The sequence below is a fragment of the Rhagoletis pomonella genome, unplaced genomic scaffold (genome assembly GCF_013731165.1).
Source record: "Rhagoletis pomonella isolate Grant_MI unplaced genomic scaffold, Rhpom_1.0 Rhpom_scaffold_00004, whole genome shotgun sequence".
NCBI classification, from domain to species: domain Eukaryota; kingdom Metazoa; phylum Arthropoda; class Insecta; order Diptera; family Tephritidae; genus Rhagoletis; species Rhagoletis pomonella.
In genome coordinates this window covers 11,792,257-11,799,927 of record NW_023458558.1, presented here as the reverse complement: position 1 = coordinate 11,799,927, position 7,671 = coordinate 11,792,257, and positions in this window count along the sequence as shown.

The following is a 7,671-nucleotide window of genomic DNA, read 5'->3' as shown; positions in this document are numbered from 1 at the left end:
CATCAGTCGAAACCGGTTAATTTCAATAAGAACTTTGATTAATTCCAACAGTGGTCACTTAGTCGAGCCCTCACAAATTCTGATTCCCTGTATCACCGACTGACATTTTCGCCTTCTTACCGTCGTGATCTTTCCAACTCAAACACTGTTTGACTGACTACTGTTACAAAACACCCACAAACCCAGAGGAGTTAGAGTATCTGGTCGACACTGGGTTTTACAGGGGCTGATAGCAAGGCTTTCAACAAAGTATAACCCATAAAGAAACACAGAGGCGAGAAGCATTGACTATGAGTAGTGAAAAAAAGGAATATTCACGGAAAGCTTTACAAAATACTACTATATACTTATACATTCCACCACATGGAAGAACTTCTATCATGGCGTGAGATCTGCAAAAACCTTATGGCTCTTGAACTGATGCAAAGGAGGAATCAATAGAAAGGTGAAATCCAAACTTCATAGTGGAGAAATAAGCTCGAGCAAATAAGATGAAAGCTCAGAATCATTTTCAATAGGGAAACGACCACAAGTGATTGGAATCCCTTTAAGCTTGCGCTAACTTCCAGTTGGAAATCCAAAAGAACCAGCTAGCGAAACCCCTTCAAGGAAATAAATAGCCCCCTAGAGGCATTACGCCCCCAAAAAGCTCTAACAATGAATCGCAAGAATACAATTGGCTCTCTAAAAAAATCAGATGGGAAGTGAATGCCTAGCAGAAGTCCAAAGAAATCCGATATAAATACCATTTTCTGCTAAATACTCACTTCCCGTGCTTTAAAGTAGGCTCTTATATTTACAGGAATTGCGTGCCCAAACACGCACTTATGATAAAGATCAAAGACTTTCAACTAAACTCACCACTGTAGAAAAAATGCAGTGGGCGATATCTATCTTTACTCTAAGCGGCGCACAGTGGAAGAGCCCCATATAAAATGTGGCAAAAAGTAGTAAATGTGCTCCGACTTTGCTGAATATTTTAACGTGGAGTACTTTTGCCTAGGGATAAATAAATTCGAACTCGGTTCTCTCGAATGGTACTCTAGCGCTCTGTTCCTTCGGCCATTGCAACTGGTAGAGCAGCGCAAGCTAAACGGCATACATACATACATGCTATCAGTTGTGATAAAGAAACAAAACATCGCTATACATACTAAATGTGTATCACATGGAAATTGTATCAAAATCCATATTATGCATACCATGGTGTACAAACCACTTACATGTCTGTCAGGGCTACAAGACGCCATATTTGAATACTATTTTTATTTCCGGTTACTAAACACTAGCGCGCCTTTATTCGTGTGTAGTGACGATATGCTATTCTTACATCACTTATTTTCGTCATACATATTATTTTTTTTATAAAATCACAACTGTATTTCTAAACTCTTTTTACTTTTCACAGCCTACTATTCATTGATCGCTTTCCGTAGCTTACTAAGCGTTCATAATCAAAAAAATAGTGCTCTTCTAAACAAGTGTAGGAATTGATTTAATTAAATGGATATTTTGCTTCAAGGTTGGCTTATCTAAATAACCTCAGTTTCTATTTCATTACTTTAAGCACCTTTGTAAGATTTTAACAGGACATTTTTACATCTTTACAAGATATTTTCCAGGCAAAAGAAGTGCGTTTGTCACTTGTAAGTACGCGCAATGATCTATGATATTTTCAACATGTACGCACATGCATATGTATTTACCTATAAGCTTATTTTTAATTCAAAACTTAGACATTGTTTTCTCTTACTAAAGTCTTCCAATACTTATTTATTAGTTAAAACAAGAGAATATGATTTCCAAATAGAAATACTTACTGAAGTGTAAAATAATCCAACATAATATTTCCATGCTCTGAAAAGAGTGGCAAAAGCACTAAATGTATGTGCATTAGGGTGGTGAAAAAATGCGTGTGTGAGAAGTAAAGTGTGAATTTTAATGCGCTACCCCTAGGATTGTTCTATATAAAAAATACCCCCCCCCCCCTTTTTTTATTTCGAAATAAAAAAAATATTTAGAAATGGATTAAAATTATTAAAAATCCATATTCTTCGAACGGACTCTTTTTCTCTTAAGGAGACTTCCAGTAAGAATACCCAGTTGTTTATTTAACCATTTTTGAATACTAGTGGTTTTTTGTGCAGTGGTTTTTTTTGCAGAGTGTTTCGATCGAAAAATATTGATTTTGAGGTATTCTATATCATTTCAACGATTTGTGATTTTTCACACTACATTAGACTTCGTATCGAAGAGTTTTTGGGGCTGTGATTACGAATATGAAAGCAGTTCTTAAAAATTCAAAATAGCGGATGCATTCAAACGGATATATATCTCATTTGTATGAAATTGATATCCAAAGGAGTCTTGAGTAGCTAATTACAAGTCTAAAATCAGTTTTCAAAAATTCAAAATGGCAGATCCAATAAAGATCCAACTGCCATTTTGAATTTTTAACCCGTCAATACAAAGTTTAAAAAGTTTCAAAAATCACAAGTCATTATTCTACTGAACGATTCAACATTGGCTATTTTTGCCCATAGAAACCATATATAACTTTATCTAGAAAAACAGAAAAATACTGGTACTTTGTTTTTGTCTCTACTTTCCGAAAATAGTTGATTTTTTCTTAGGTGCGAAAAAATTTAAATTCTGTCGGATGGTAGAAAACTTTAAGAGTTTTAAACGACGCCTAATTTTTTTTCGAGTCCAAAATAAAAAAAAACAGCGCTATATTCTTTTTCGTTAGAGAACAATCCTAGGCGTGAGAGCATGAGTTTCCATACTGTGGCCCAACCTAATGTACACAGTTACGAGTATATACACACATATGTATCTACTTCATGCTTAATTAAAGTGTGACATTGTCTGAAGAGGCCTTATGCCACAAATCTTGAAAGGAAGTGTAGCAATTTTGTCACCTTGTACGCACTAAACTTTAGCAAGCACTTAATCTTAAACGCTAAGAACTTGACAAATTAAGTAAGATAGTAAATTTTTTACCACGAAGTTTTATGCGTCACACTGAAGGATGCTTATCGTAAATCTATTCGGTATTAGTTAGGTAACTCAAATTCTCATATGTACACACTGAGATGTGTGGGAAAAGCACTCAAATTACAAATATTTCCTTTCAATGATGCTGCTTAAAATTATTTATAAAGTGGAGTTCATTTATGTATGTACATACATACTTATATACAAGCATGCATAAGTATATGTATGTGCCTGACTTTGTAAATTTGTGTTGAAGTAAAAGCGCCATATTGACTCAAGCGTTTATGACTTTTTTCACTTTCATATAACTTTTGATGCATAAACTTTCATTACTTTGTTATCAACGAATTGAGTAAACACTTTACAAGTAAAGTGGGAAGGGAGAAGCTATTTTTATGTACATATGTATTTATACGAGCATGCCATCAGCGGCTTGGGTAAGGAACAGCAAAAGTGTTTTAGCAACGCTTGTCGTACGCGCATCATAAATAAGCAACAACTTAATAATCATTTTAAAGTTCGGCGGGTAATCGTAAAAAATGAATTTGATTTTAATACACATATATGTACATATATACATTAGGGTGGTCCAAAATAAATTTTTGCAAGATAGGGTTATCTAAAAAACTATCACCAGTTGGTATAGATATTACAAATAACAAAAGGAGAAAACTAAGGGGGTGCCACGTTTGGATGAAATTTTTTTTCCCCATACAAAAACTGGGCCACTCTAATATATGTGCATATTTACATTGTGACAAATATTTACATACTTACATAGTTTAGTCAGGACAGATGGAGAAGGCTAAACTTGGCTTCACAAGCAAACAATTTTAGTCAGCAACGTCAATAAATAATTACGAAATACAGTGCGAGTAAATATATTAAAATTTTTACGATCTAAAAATGATTCGGAATTTTTTTTTTTTAATAACCCTACAGCGTACGCTTTAATTGGCATGAATATGGAGTAGTAGTGTACATATGTATGTACTTATGTATAAGTAGAAGCTTATCTAACATGGAACAAATGAGCTCTTTATTTTGGAAAAGGCGCCGTGTGCGCGTATTTAAGGCTCATAATTCTTACTTGATTTCTTTTCCAAGCACATCTCAGCTATTAAATTAAATACTTAAAACGCGCTATGCTCCCCTACTGCACCTTCAATTAATTCACTGTAGAAAAGTTAAATACTAACAACCATGCGCGCATTAATGGAAACATAAACAAAAACGCTAATTGTAAACTTTATATGCAAATTGTTGCCAAACTCAAATCAAGAGTTAAAATTTAAACCGAATAAAAAAAAATACGACGACACGTGCAAGCGGCACATAAACGTATCTACATGCATACATATGTAGGTACCAACATATACATATATATGTATGTACATACCATATTTGGGAAGTTATGTTTTCATAAGAGTTCATGCCGTCTCGCGAATAAATTAATGTCGTATATTGCATTAGGCGATTTTGGGGAATCGCGATTAAGGTTTGGAAGGCAATTTCTGAGAATATAAATATTCCACGAATTTCGCAAACCGCTTTTTTTTAATTATTAATTTTTTTTTTGAGTTTGTGGACGATTTTCTTTAGTAGAATTTTGTCGTATGCTACATTAGACGCAATTTTTTAATAGTTCCTTTAACTTTTTAAATAATTTTAGTTTATCTTTTTTACAGGTGGCAACCCTCTTTAATATTCTAAATGATGAAACTAAATCTTTCCTACCGCTGCTTTGTTTGCCAACAATATTTTAATCTTCTATATAACTTTGTATAAATACTTTAATTATATTCGACTTTTTAAAAAGGTAAAAAACACTATACGAAATATTCATATATGTATGTATGTTGTATGTGTTTAAATTATCTAATTCCATTCAAATTGAATTTAATTCTTAAAAAAGGGTGGCAACTCCATTTTTATTGGAATTCATATTTTTAGTAACCTATTTAACCTATTGTATACATTGGCCTGTAGACATAGAGAAGTTAGGATAAAATTTTAACGATTAAAATTTTGTTTTATAGTTATCATTATTTTCACTCTTTCATAGTCATCTAAAAACGCATTTTACGGCAAAAATGGAGTTTTAACTTTAAAATGAGGAGAACGTGATTTTAAAATGGTAAAATAGGGTTCTAAGTTTTGGTTTAATGTTGAAGTAGTAAACGCAGTGGCGCCCAAGTTCGGTCCCAACTCCGAGCGATTGCAACCAACATTTTTTTAATATTACTATTTTTTTTTAATATAATATATTTTTATTTTATTTTATTAAATGCTATGTTATTATCTTTTATTGTTTATAGTATTTCACATAATTTTTTCAAGTTGATCAAATTTTTACATAAAAATTACATAAAAAAAAAATATCTATATATTTAATAGAACAAAAAAAGATGTAACAAAAAAAAATTTCCTGGCAGTGGAATTCCAACCCATGACTTGCCGGCTTGCTAAATCCGCAATCCTGCAGCGGACCCAGAGTGAACTAATTTAAGTACTCATATTTATTCATATTGCCGAGTAAATTTTTTCTCTTCATATGGATAGCTCTGTTCTCTCTCATCTTAACAAAAAGCTGTTTCTAAGATGTCTATGATTGACACAACCTAAAAATCTATTCTTAACTTAAAATTTCTTTAAACAAGATTGAGTTTTAACTTACGAGTATGACTATGGGCCATTGAGTTTTACTTTGTTGAGTTCCTAGTCATTTATATCCAAAAGTGGCAACGTAATTTCACTGCACGGTTTTTAACTTATTTACCAGAAGCGGAGCTCTATAATCTCCTGGTAGATCAACGATTCCTACTTATTCCTACCATTTAAAATATGTATTTAAATTTTGAAACCAATTTCTAAGCTGTTCACTTCATCGCTCTGCTTTTGTAAATTCCACAACCATTTCAACACGCCACTGCACTCTGCTGCACTTTCCTGTAAATGAAAATAGTGTCAACGAATTTTGTGGATATTTTTTGGTAAAATCTCTGCATTTCATCTGTCATATGTCGAATGCATTGAAGTGCGCGAAGCAAAAAGTGACTAGCATGAACACTGGGTACCACGACACTCACTCGGGTGCCTGGTTTGTACGCCCACATTCACCTACCAATTCCCAATTCAATTTCAATTTGTATTCGTGAATTTGAATTTCAATACATTGGCAAAAGCTGAAACCTCAAAATTGACAGTGCCAGTATGGTAATGGTAATGGTAATGGTGATGTGGGAGCACTATGAGTAAGAGCGCAAACCAAAAAAAGAAAAAACAAAAAATTTTTACCGGATTGTGTTAGTGCAGCAAGGAAAACACAGACAGCTGTTTTTTCGTTCAGCAAAACCAACACAAAAAATATTTTGTAAGATGTATAATAAAGGCGTATCACGAAAAAAGCCTAGCGTGTGTCAGTTTTATTTTGCTCGACTAATGTCGAGAAAAAATGTTGGGTGTAAACACATTTTTTTATTCACCCGCTAAAAGCCATTAAATCGCGTTTTGTGCTATAACTCTCTTATTTGCTATCCGATTATTTAAATTTGTATGTCACCGAAAAGGCCTCACTCAGGACTATAACAAACAATAACAAATACAATTTTTAGGATAGTGACGGAAATTAGTGAAGATATAAATTAAAACGGTTTTGAAAGTCAAAACCGTTTGATAGTCCTAAGCGAAACCTTAAAAAAAATTTGCAGCGATAACTTAAAGTTGTGATACACAATGGCTAGAGGCGTCGCACTATAGGCAAACACGATTTTGAAAAAAAAACTCGTGTTTTGCCTATAGTGCGTCGCCTGTGGGCATTCTTTCATATATGTATGTATGTGCCATTTCTACCGTTATATATTTTTTGTCTACTCGGTTATTCGATATTTATCGATTTTAATATCGATTTTGTTATCGATATCTATCGAGACATTTTTAGGGCGCAAATGACCTAAGCAACAGTGGTACTGTGAAAACAGTTTCCGCTATATCTTAAGCTCTGGCACATAGTTTTAGAAGCGGATTAAACACTTTTTAGAGCTTCCCGGTAAGTGGATCTCAAGAAGTAACTTGAGTGAGTTCGGCACTGTGAAAGACTGATGGACTGATTAAAGTGTCACAGTTGCTCTGCCTCACTTTTTTTTAACTTTGTATTTCGCTTTTATATATTTTCTGGATAACCATATCAGCTCTCAAGATTGAGACTTCTAACTGGAGTTTCAATCTTTAGTTTCGATATGTCTTCAATACTACAAGGACGAAATGTGTTCTTAACTGTTGCTGTGGGCAAGCACAAGAGTCGGTGTCTTCAATATATTTGGGGTCAGAAATTGAACTGTCATTTGGCACTTTCCAGCTGTCAATAAAGGTGTTATTATTTTCTAACAGTAATGTAGTATCAAAAATGACTTCCTTTCACCCTTCGTAGTTAACCGTATGCCCATTGTGAACGTTACGTAAATACATGGTAGAAAAAAATTACTTAACAAAAAATCCTCAACAATCATTTCTCTTCAATAACTGTAAGGCCTGTGTTTTCGTTATTTTATTTCATTTGTTTTTTTGTTTTTCCTTTTGTTTTGCCTTTGTGAACAATTTCTGTTTAAAAGTATCTTATAAATTTAACCGCGACTGTTTATGTGTTATTATTTTATTACGGTGTTCGCATGAGGC